Source organism: Mauremys mutica, chromosome 4 (assembly GCF_020497125.1).
Source record: "Mauremys mutica isolate MM-2020 ecotype Southern chromosome 4, ASM2049712v1, whole genome shotgun sequence".
In the NCBI taxonomy this organism is placed as follows: Eukaryota; Metazoa; Chordata; order Testudines; family Geoemydidae; genus Mauremys; species Mauremys mutica.
In genome coordinates this window covers 154,822,707-154,834,792 of record NC_059075.1, presented here as the reverse complement: position 1 = coordinate 154,834,792, position 12,086 = coordinate 154,822,707, and the positions used below count along the sequence as shown (strand labels likewise).

At 52.3% G+C, this 12,086-nt stretch overlaps 1 protein-coding gene across 1 annotated transcript in view; it reads left to right on the top strand.

The window, feature by feature from the left end:
• The first annotated feature begins 391 nt into the window (after positions 1–391).
• Positions 392–12,086, top strand: part of LOC123368679 (serine protease 27-like) — a 28,397-nt gene continuing 16,702 nt past the window's right edge. Inside the window, exon 1 of the mRNA XM_045013679.1 lies at positions 392–430. The gene's annotated coding sequence lies outside the window, so the exon portion shown is untranslated. The remainder of the gene's footprint in view (positions 431–12,086) is intronic.

Here is a 12,086-nt window from a genome sequence, read left to right as displayed (position 1 = left end):
AGCCATGGGAGATGTTCAGGGCTGTTAGAAAGAGGATGGGGATCAATTGTTCTCCACATCCATTGAGGGCGGCACAAGCAGGAATCCACTTAGTTTGTAGAAAGGAAGATTTGGGTTAGAGATTAGGGGGAAAAATCTAAGGGTAGCTCATCACTGGGCCAAGCTTTCAAGGGAAGTTGAGGAATCCCTGTCACTGGAGGGGGTTAAGAGCAGGTGGGACAAACCCCTGTCGGGGATGGTTGAGGGTTACTTGGTCCTGCCTCACCGCAGGGTGCTTGACTAGACCTGCCGAGGTCCCTTCCAGCCCTGCGACTCTGTAAGCGGGGCTGATTTCTCCTTCCCCGGATGCCTTGGCATAAGCCTTCAGCTTCAAGCAGGGCTTTGGATCAAGGACCGAGCGGCCGGCACCTTCCAGCGTGACAGAGCCATGGTGAGTGCGTCACGGAGCAAAACAAGCTGATAACCATCTTTCCCTGTGGCACGCCCTTGCCTGGCCCAGTAATGCACAGGCTCCTCTCCTGACCCTGCCGAGGGAGGGTGGATACTGTGTGTTAATTACAGCCACTGCCCACCTGCTGGCTCCCAACACTTCACAGAGGTGAACAACTGTGGCCTCGCACCACCCCGGGGGAGGTAGAATGAGCTCATTAGGAGGAAGGAAAAGGAGATATTGATCTGCCTGAGGTAACAGCAAGGGATGGAACCCAGGAGTCCTGCTCTAACCCCTAGACCCCACTCCCTGAGCCAGCGATAGAACCCAGGAGTCCTGACTCCCAGTCCCGCTGCTCTAACCACTAGACCTCACTCCCCTCCCAGAGCCAGGGATAGAACCCAGGAGTCCTGACTCCCAGCTGCCCCTGCTCTAACCACTAGACCCCACTCCCCTCCCAGAGCCAGAGATAGAACCCAGGAGTCCTGACTCCCAGCTGCCCCTGCTCTAAGCCACTAGACCCCATTCCCCTCCCAGAGCTGGGAATAGAACCCAGGAGTCCTGACTTCCAGCCCCCCTGCTCTAACCACTAGACCCCATTCCCCTCCCAGAGCTGGGGAAAGAAGTCAATGGGGACCTGATATCAGTGCGGGTCTGGGCAGTGCCCACCACAGTAGGGGGACCAGACCCACCCCGGGTCTGTGCAACACCTGGTACAACGGGGTACCCTATCTCGACCCGGGGGGGGGGGGTCTGTTCAGTGCACAACATGGCACGGGGGTGGCCCTGATCTCAATCGTGGCATCAAGGCCTCATGTTCCTGGCCTTCTGGACCCAATTTCCTGGCCACTTCTGGAGAACTTGTTGAAGACTGATTACTGCCTGGGGATCCCAGCGAAGGGTCCTCCATTGGGGCGCCAGCAGGAGATTACAGCCAGGCGTGAGCTCAGAGGAAATACGCCGCTAGCCACTTCCACGCCTGCCTTCGCTGTTACCGAGGGCTTCGTACAGAAGTGGCGAGCTGGCTCCCAGTGACTTGTGGGCCAGTTTGTCTCCTGGCCAGGGCCGGCTCCAGCGTTTTTGCCACCCCAAGCGGCAGAGGAAGAAAAAAAAAAGCCGCGATCGGCGGCACTTCGGCGGCAGCTCTACTGCCGCGGCTTCATCCTTCAGTGGTAATTCGGCGGCAGGTCCTTCCCTCCGACAGGGACCGAGGGACCCGCTGCCGAAGAGCCGGACGTGCCGCCCCTTCCCGCCGGCCGCCCCAAGCAGCTGCTTGCTGCGCTGTGCCTGGAGCCGGCCCTGCTCCCGGCGTAAGGGGACTGAAGTCACTGGTGTTACACAAGGGGGTTAAGTAGATCCTGCGTGTCTGAGCTCACGGCTGAACGTGCTTGTTTTGTCTGGCACCGCTGAGTAAAACTGACACACAGGAAGCAGCCTAGCTAATGGCGCTAAAAACGCCTCTGCAGATTTTACTCCGGTGTAAACCCGGAGCGACCCCTGTGGAGTCAGAGCTGGATTCTGATCTGTGACCGCAGTGTAAATCTGGAGTGACCTCCACTCATGCCAATGGAGAGAGGGCCAGATTCTAATCTCAATAACAGTGGTGTAAATCCGGAGTGACCCCCACTGACGCTAGTGGAGTGAGGGCCGGATTCTGGTCTCAGTGACCACGGTGTAAATCCAGAGTGACTCCCACTGACGCTAGTGGAGTGAGGGCCGGATTCTGATCTCAGTGACCGTGGCGTAAATCCGGAGTGACCCCATTGTTTAGCAGTGGACTAGTCGAAGTGCTGCAAAAGCCACATTCTGACTCTGATTGTCTTGAAATTTGCTGTACCCGGTGGTGGTGCTGGGTAGCTTTAATGGTCCCACCTTGACGTTATTTCACCTAGAAGAGGCTGGGCCCTTCCCCCAACTGATCTCCGGTGCTGAGATTTCTCTGGGGGCGGGTGGGGCCCCTTTGGGACCAGACATGTTGGCCCTCCAGACTGGCACCTGCCCATGGTGATGCCCCGAAGGGACTGACCAACGCCAGAAACAGGGTGTGGGCCTTAGATCTGAACGACAAGTGCCTCAACCCGTGCGCTGTGAGTTCAAGCCCATCCCAAGGAACTTGGGGCCTCATGTTTTCTGGGGACACTCCCAGTTAGACATTTCTTGGGGGGGCCAGTAAAATTGTCCCCCTTTTCTGTTCACAGAGCAGACCCACAGAAGGGGGTGGGGCTGTTTGCTACGTCTCATTTCCATTGTCATAGGCCCCAGTCCCCAAAGGTGCCCAAATCCCATTGCGCTAGGTGCTGTGTTATTTATTAGGTGTATTACGGTAGGAGCCCCAGTCCCGGACCAGGACCCCATGGTGTTGGGAGCTGCATGTTGTTTATTAGGTGTATTATGGTACTGCCTAGGAGCCCCAATCACAGACCAGGACCCCACAGTGCTAGGAGCTGCATGTTGTTTATTAGGTGTATTACGGTAGTGCCTAGGAGCCCCAATCACAGACCAGGACCCCACAGTGCTAGGAGCTGCATGTTGTTTATTAGGTGTATTACGGTAGCAACCACTTCTCACTCAGGATTCCAGTGTGCTTGGCGCTGTACAGACACAGAACAGTGCCCCCCCCGCTGCCCCAAGGGGGCGCATGGGAACGACACCAGGGGGAGCTACGAGGGGTCAGAGAAGCAAGGGGTGGGGGTAGGGGGGGAGTTGGAGAATCGCATTGGAGAGTGGGGTGGAAAGGGGAGGGTCAGGCTGAGCAGTGGGGGATAGTGAGGGACCTTCCGCTGTCCCCTCCTCCAAATCCCACCCCCCAATGTCTAGCCCCACTGACTTCAGTGCCGATCCCCATAGGGATGCCTGCCTTGGCATGGGGAGGGAGGCCAGGCTGTGCGGATGGATGGACAGACAGGAGAGTGACGTACAGATATGGTCTTCTGGTGCCAGGATAACCCTTGTCGAGGGGCAGTGGAGGGGTGGGGGAAGGAGCTGGGCTCTGACAGGTGGGGATGCTGAAAATGATATTTTAAAAAAATCCAAGGAAATCAAAAGCTCCCAAATTCCATTAATGCCAAATTTAAGTTGTCTGGGGGTGCCTGGGAGCCTTCCAGAGAGTGAGTGAATTTTAAACGGCTGAAAAACCAGGCAAGGAAGGGTTAAAGGAATACAACTTTAAACCGCTAAAAAAAAACCTGTAACACAAAACGAATGTACACGCGGCTCAGCCGTCATTCTGCCCTCTTCGAGCTAAGCCCTAACACGCCAAGAACACACAGACTAGCAAGAGATGGAAAACATTTGGCAGAAACTTTTTCCTACTGAAAACGCAGATTTGATGACCCGCAATAGTTTCACAAATTTGCGTCACAAGAATGGCCCCAGCGGGTGAGACCAATGGTCCACCCAGCCCAGTGTCCTGTCTTCTGACAGTGGCCGGGTCCAGGTGCTTCAGAGGGAATAAACAGAACAGGACTGTTATCAAATGAGCCAGCCCCTGTTATCCTCGCTTCTGGCAGCTGGAGGTTTAGGGACACCCAGAGCATGGGGTTGTGTCCTGCCCATCTTGGCTAATAGCCACTGATGTACCCATCCTCCTTGAACTTATCTAATTCCTTCTGAACCCCAGTTATACTTTTGGCCTGCACAACACCCCCTGGCAAGGAGTTCCACAGGTTGGGTGTGCGTTGTGTGAAGAAATACGTCCTTTGGTTTGTTTTAAACCTGCTGCCTAGTCATTTAATTGGATGACCCCTGGTTCTTGTGTTATGAGATGGGGTATCTAACACCTCCTTTTTCACTTTCTCCACACCAGTCAGGATTTTATAGACCTCTATCGTATCCTCACCTCAGTCGTCTCTTTTCCATGCTGAACAGTCCCAGTCTTTTTAATCTCCCCTCATAAGGAAGCTGTTCCCTTCCCCTAATTATATTTGTTGCCCTTCCTTGTGCCTTTTCCAATTCTAATATATAGATATATAGATAGATAGTGTGACGGGTTCGGTCACAGAAACCCCCTTGGGACTGTCACCTGATGTGCTGAGACTACCTCTGAGCCCATTTTCCCTGCCAGCCTGGGACTCCAGGACCTTGCCTTGTTGAGCCAGACACACTCGCCTGCTGCAACACAGACCCAGGTCTGGTCCACACCCCCAAAGCTGCAGACTAAACTGAAAACAGCTCAGCAAGTAGTCCTGTCTCCAGCACCCACTAGGAAGCTATGCACAGCTGTTTGCTCCCAGGTATTAATCACTTACTCTGGGTTAGTTAATAAACAAAAGTGATTTCATAAAGTATAAAAAGTAGGATTTAAGAGGTTCCCAAGTAATAACAGACAGAACAAAGTAAGTTACCAAGCAAAATAAAATAAAACATGCAAGTCTAAGCCTAATACATTAAGAAACAGAATACAGGTAATATCTCACCTGAGAGATGTTCCAATCAGCTTCTTTCACAGGTTAGACTCCTTCCTAGTCTGGGCCCAAATCCTTTCCCCGGTACAGTCCTTGTTAGCTCCAGCTCAGGTGGTAACTAAGGGATTTCTCATGAGTGGCAGCTCCCTTTGTTCTGTTCCACCCCTTTTTATATCTTTGGCACAAGGCGGGAATCCTTCCTCTCTCTCTGGGTCCCCACCCCGCCTTCTAAATGGAAAAGCTCCAGGTTAAGATGGATTCCAGTATCATGTGACATGGTCACATGTCCTGGGAGACCCCCAAGCCTTCATTCTTCCAGGGCTGGCCCGCAGGCACCCAGGAAGGTTTGCAAGTAAACAGAGCCATTTACACGTGATTGATTCTGAAGCGCCCTTAATGGCTTCCACTTAACATGTTTACTTCAGTAATACAAGTTTGTATCTTATTCTCCTAACTTCAGACAGAGAAATAATACATGCAAACAAATGGGATGATCACACTCAGTAGATTATAAGCTTTGTAATGATACCTTACAAGAGACCTTTTGCATAAAGCATATTCCAGCTACATTATATTCACACATAAGCCTATTTCCATAAACATATGGGGTGCAGCATCACACCCTCCTCTGGACTTACTGCCGGAGTCTTGGACACTGTCCATGGCGGAGGCAGGACATGGCAAATCCCTGTTTGTCTCTGGCCACACCCCCTTCCAGTATTTTTAAACCCTATGAAGTCATTCATAGGTGTTCTGGGTTTCTATCCCTGGGTGCTTGAAAGCACGTTGGGGTGCAGTATTGTTAACAGAATGCAGACAGCACTATCTGTTAACGTGGAGGTGTCTTGCCCGTTAGCCACCAATGCCATGAGGCGGCGTGCCTCAGTTTCCCCTTGCACACAGCAGCATAGGCCTGTTATGCTTTTGCTGCTGTGCCAAGCTCTAAGCCTGTTTACAGGTGTTAGCTGAGAAGCATCAGGTTTGTGGTACTGTCTTGTTACCAGCCCGAGCATGTACAAAAGGTTTTTCCACAAGTCAGGGATGTCCCACATCTTCAGAGGGTTTGTTATTAGCATTATCTTCTTTGTCTTGACCCAGAGATGAAGTGGCAGAAGACACAAGATTAACAGCCAATTTATGACAGACAGACTTTGTTCACCCCGCCTGGCTTACCCATCCCCTTGTGTACCATGGTGGGTGCTTAGACACAGATTCTCCTGCCCCTTCGGAGAAGGCTCTTCATTCAGGGACGCGTTAGGGGTCCTGGCCAGGAATGGGTGCGCTGCAACCAGGCCTGCCCTCGGCTCCTCCCTCTGGGATCTCTTTCTGTGGGACCGCACCTGCTTGTGCCAAGTTTTTCTTCTTCCAGCCTTGAAGAGAGCGTTTTCTCTCTTACAGGGGTAGAACGAACAATATCTTTCAGTGGAGGGCTTTGGATTGGTAAGATCCCCTCGGTCAGCCCATTCTCTGTTCCCAAAAGATCAGCTGGGTGGACTCGCCCCTCCAGGAGATCTGACCCCGTCTTCCCTTAAAACCTGACCCACAGGTGAGGGGTCTGGCATTTCAGATGCAGCTCCTTCACCCTCCTCCCGGGAAAAGCCTCCCTACAAAAGGTGGGAAGCCCTTCCTGTCCCCCCTCACCTTCCGTTTGGCCGACACTCCTGCGTCCCCCCAAAAAGGGAAGGTCACCCTGGTCCGGCTGTGGGCTCGCAGCTACCAGCCATGACAGACCCTTCACTGCCCAGCAAAATCCCCCCCTTTCCCTTGGGTTGGGCTTGTTTCCAGCTACAGAGTCCTTGGGGTCCGTTCCCACCGCAGCAGTCGTCCGGCCCCCAACTTCTATCTCTGGGATACATGTCTCTGTGCCCCCCCGGGCAGGACCTGTCCCCTGCTGACCTGCAACTTCCTGGCAATCAGCCGCTGGGACGGCCTCCCTGTTACAAGGTGGACCGTCCCCCTCCCCCGGGGAGATGATCACAGGCAGGAGCTGGCTGCATCCAGCCCTTTTCTGCAGGGACCTGCCTTGAGCCCCAGGGCTACAGGAACTGGTTATGACCATCCCTGCTACTACCAAGGAATTAAAGAGACACTCTCCTATTTCCCCAGCAGCACTAATGACTTTCCCCTCCTCTCCGGGGCTTTCAGCACGAGATTCCTTCTTGCTGCTAACAAATCCTGGGACAGATTCTGCCACATCAAAAAAAGCATTCCCCCGTAGAAATGGTGCAAAATTGTGTGTCACCACTGAAACAGTCAGTTCAGCCTGCAAGTTACCAGTTTCCATGGGTACCTTACCTAAAGGTGCAAGGGCTTTGTAACCTCCCGCCAATTTTAATTCTGCTGTTTTTCCTGGTAACAAATCCTCCTGGATCAGGTCTCTCCTGGCCACACTAGTCTCTCAATCCTTGGAGCACTTTGCCATTAAGTTTAACAGCACGCATCTGCTCACTCCTTGGTTGTGCAGAAGCAACCTTCACAAATCCTGGGTGGAAAAAGGCAGTGGCCTGGGTTACCCCTGTGCCCTGAGAAGCAGCAGCTTCATGTGTTACCTGTTCCAACTTAGCTAAGGGCATTTATTAGAATCATGGAGTATTGGGGTTGGGAGGAACCTCAGGAGATTCATAGACTCTAGGACTGGAAGGGACCTCGAGAGATCAGCGAGTCCAGTCCCCTGCCCTCATGGCAGGACCAAATGCTGTCTAGACCATCCCTGATAGACATTTATCTAACCTGCTCTTAAATATCTCCAGAGATGGAGATTCCACAACCTCCCTAAGCAATTTATTCCAGCGTTTAACCACCCTGACAGTTAGGAACTTTTTCCTAATGTCCAACCTAAACCTCCCTTGCTGCAGTTTAAGCCCCTTGCTTCTTGTTCTAGCCTTAGAGGCGAAGGTGAACGAGTTTCCTCCCTCCTCCTGAGGACGCCCTTTTAGATACCTGAAAACTGCTATCATGTCCCCTCTCAGTCTTCTCTGTTCCAAACTAAATTCTTTCAGCCTTCCTTCATAGGTCATGTTCTCTAGACCTTTCATCATTCTTGTTGCTCTTCTCTGGACCCTCTCCAATTTCTCCACATCTTTCTTGAAATGCGGTGCCCAGAACTGGACACAATCCTCCAGCTGAGGCCTGACCAGCACAGAAGAATGACATCACGTGTCTTGCTCACAACACAACTGTTAATGCAGCCCAGAATCACGTTTGCTTTTTTTGCAACAGCATCACACTAGTCCAACCCCCTGCTTTAAGGAGAACCAGCCCTCAGGCAGATTTTTGCCACAGCTCTCTAAACGGCCTCCTCAGGGATTGAGCTCACAACGCTGGGTTTAGGCAGGGCTGCCCAGAGGGGGGGGGCAAGTGGGGCAATTTGCCCCGGGCCCCACAGGGGCCCCCACGAGAATATAGGTAAGGTAATAATTGGAGATATGCCAATCTCCTAGAACTGGAAGGGACCTTGAAAGGTCATCAAGTCCAGTCCCCTGCCTTCACTAGCAGGACCAATTTTTGCCCCAGATTCCTAAGTGGCCCCCTCAAGGATTGAACTCACAACCCTGGGTTTAGCAGGCCAATGCTCAAACCACTGAGCTGTCCCTTCTCCCCTTCTTCAGGTGCTCAGTGGATTTACAATGATAGCACATCCTGGGCTCCTCTGCTTGTACTGGAGAATTGGGACGAGTAACATGGGAATGGGGAGGTACACTCCCAGCCTCCTTTTTCCCAGGGGTAAAACAGTGATTCTGCTTTCCCCCAACCCTGTACCCCTCTGCCAGTGGTTTACGTTTAATTGCCGCTTGTGGTTGCTCGAAAGAGTCTGCAAACTCAGCCAATCCACCCACTGCATCCACCTTTCTGTCCCACAAATACTGTTTTACCTCATCACTGCACATATTCAGGAATTGTTCACACATTTCTTCCAAGTTTGTAATGCCTTTTCCCCTCACCCGCTTATCTAACAAATCTCTCATTTCATTTACATAAGCCACATTACTTAATCCAGACCAACCTCTTAAGACTCCTGAATTTTACCCTGTAGGTTTCAGGTGTAATCTGGAACTGTTTTAAATCCAGATCCTTAAATTTACCATAGTTTGCAGCAGCATCAATAGGCATCTTATTGAATATGTCCAGAGCTCTCCCAGTCAAGTTTGCAACCAAAGTGGTCGTTTTATGATCTTCAGAAATTGCATGGAGAGTGCACAGTCACTCAAAGGTGATGAAATAATTGGCAATATCACTGGATTCATCATGCTGCGGGTATAATCGTTCCCTTTTGTGGATTTTTGGGGAAATAGAGCTAGCAGGTGGAGGATTTTGTCTCTTCCACTCCATTGCATCCAGTTCATGTCTGGAATGCCACATGCCGGCAGGGGCCTGAGACCTAATGAAATATGGTCCCACACATGTAATAGTTGGCAATCTCTCGGCGTTTGAGGGTTTGTCTTCCAAGAAATGATAGCCAGTTATCGCTGGTGGATTCCTCTAATGAAGCCAACCTTGGATCCACAGATCTTATGACAGATGGGGTAGATGTTTCCCAGTGGAAGGGGCCAATCTGGGTTGTTGAATCAAGCTATGGTGCGTTCTCACCTCCTCTCCCATTTCTCCATTTCCTGTTGTCTTCACTGGGTCTCGAAACAGTGGGATCCTTGCCACAAAGTCCTTCTCCACTGAACGGTCGAGGGCTTGGGTCTCCCATAAGTTTATGAGGATGTTGGACTTCTCACTGTTGGCTTTGAGGTGCTTTCTTTGCCCTCTCCGGACATCTATGGATGTAAGGAAAAAGTGTCTACAAGAGGTCTCCGCCCAGCTCCTAGTTGGGTACAGCCAGTTGAGAGGATGGCATAAACTGACTTGTCACATCCCGCTGCCGGTGCTCACCACTGGCTGCTTTCTTCTCTCTTTGTTCTCACCCATCCTCACGAGCCTTGGAAACTGCTCTCTGATGTGGATCTCTTTCTTGTAGGTGGTGTCAGTTGACTCGCATGTGTGGTTTTTTCCATGGGCTGTCCCAGCTCGGTGCAGATAGCTGACCCAGCAGGCCTCGATAGTGCTACCCAGAAAGGCCACCGACTCGGCTGGGTGGCGAAGGTGCTTGGGCAGATTTATCGCCAGCGAAGCCGGTTTTAGCTCCCTGGATCAATGTCTGCACATCTATGGTCGTTACAGCGGATGCAGCAGGACTCTTCGCTGCCCCCGAGGCCGGGCAGAGGGTTACGGCGACATTTATAGACGGAGGCAAATAACTAGGATACACAACTTACGTACCACCTTCCGCGCGGCATGAGATTTGTTTGTGACCTCCCCTTGTTCCTGATATCTTGAACAAACCCATCAAACCAGCTGGACTTCTACTAGATTGAGGTGTAACAGAAACAGATGTTTAGGTGAATAGCTAATACCTAGAACACTAGCAGGGCCGTCCCTAGCTACTCTGGGGCCCTACGCAGCCCCCCCCCGAGGGGGGTGGAGCCCCAGGCCTCTGCGGGGGGCAGCGGGGGGCTGGCCCCAGGCCTCCACAGGAGGGGCAGGGCTGGCTTGTGGGTCAGGGGGAACCACCCCCCAGTACTCACCAGCGGCACGGCTGGGGCCAGGTCGCTGCATTCCCGCCGCCGGCGAGTGCAGGCCCAGCGCTGCGGCAGAGCTCAGGGGAGTGGGGGCGGGAATGGGCAGGGGCTGGGGCAGGGAAGGGACCGGGTGGCAGCGGAGCAGGGGCTGGAGCAGCACGCAGCTGCGCAGGGCACCAGGCAATGTGGTACTCCAGATCCCCTGGTGCCCGACGCGGCTGCGCGCTCTGCGTATGAGTAAGGACGGCCCTGTGCACTAGCAACAACTTTGCCAAGTTCACGTACCGGACAGTGAACTTGTGAGCAGCTGCTCTAATACGTGGTTCACAGCCTCTGGTTCCGGCCACCAGGCCCCGTGCTCCAGGCTCTCTCTCCGCTACCATATGGGTGCAGGCCACTGTTGCTGTTTGGATTCGAAATGAAGGCTTCCTGCCTTTAGATCTGTAACCCTCCAGTTCCACTCGTCACAGAATGTCACAAAGCCGCCCGAGGAACGCGCCGGTTGTTAGTGACTTGTGCAATTTGCATCCTAACTCAGTCTAAAGGCTGCAATGTCCTAAGTCCTGCGTGACCCGAGTTGCCTAGTGTCGGAGAAAAACCTGCACTGCAAACGCCAAGGTCATGGCAGGCTGCAAACAGGAGAGCAGGTTCTCCCCAAACTGGTGGGTAACATTGAAGTTAGACTCACCAACCAGTTGCCAGCTGGGCTCCTGATCCCCCACGCTGGTTACCAAGAACCTAGAAAAAAGCAATCCCACAGCCCCCTTTCTTGCGTTGCTTCTCTGGCTCCCGATCAGCACCTCGGTCCAGTACAGCGAGAAGTTACTTAAAATTCTATTCGCTTTACAAAATGTTCTTCTGACCGCAAAGGACCAGCTACGTTACCAGATCTGTACTAGTCTGGATCTTACCCAAAACACCACACGGCCAGCCAATCCTTCAGCGTGTAAAACGAAAGGTTTATTAAAAACAAAAAGACAACAGGAGGAGAGATATTAAATAGAGATATTAAATAGAGATATTAAAACAGGAGGAGAGATATTAAATAGTCAAAGCACTCAGCTGCATAGATCAGTTCTTAGCAGGCTTGGAAGTCCCTCTGGAACGCATCCGCAGCCTGGATGGGTCTGTCAGTCCTCGGTTCAAAGCTTCAGTTTTCAGAGAGGTTACCCCAGAGGTGAGACGCAGGACTGAAGACGAAACAGAGACGATGCAGCTGCCTTCTATATCTTTTGCCATGCGGCCTGTTCATCCTCTGTCCCAAACGCAAGCTCCCAGCACGTGGGCACGGGAAAGCACTTGGAGTCTCCTGTCCACAGGCCTGTCCCTGCACGTCGCGCTGACTCACAGGCGTCGCCCCTGACGTCTCTCAGTGGGTTCGTCGTGCAGCTGGTTGCGCTGGATGGGCCGTCACGCAGGCGAGCCAGTGCAGATGCCGATCAGTCTGCGGGTGTCACCCAGCCACACGGTACAGCTTTGATATACAAATATACCGCGCATAATGCATATGTGATACAGACACACAAACACGATCATCCCATTTAGTCAGTTATAGCTACGGCTACATTTTAGTCACGGGTATTTTTAGTAAACGTCACAGACAGGTGACAGGCAGTAAGCAAAAATTCACAGCTCATGACCCATGACTTTTACTATATACCCCTGACTAAAACTTGGGGGGAGGGACTT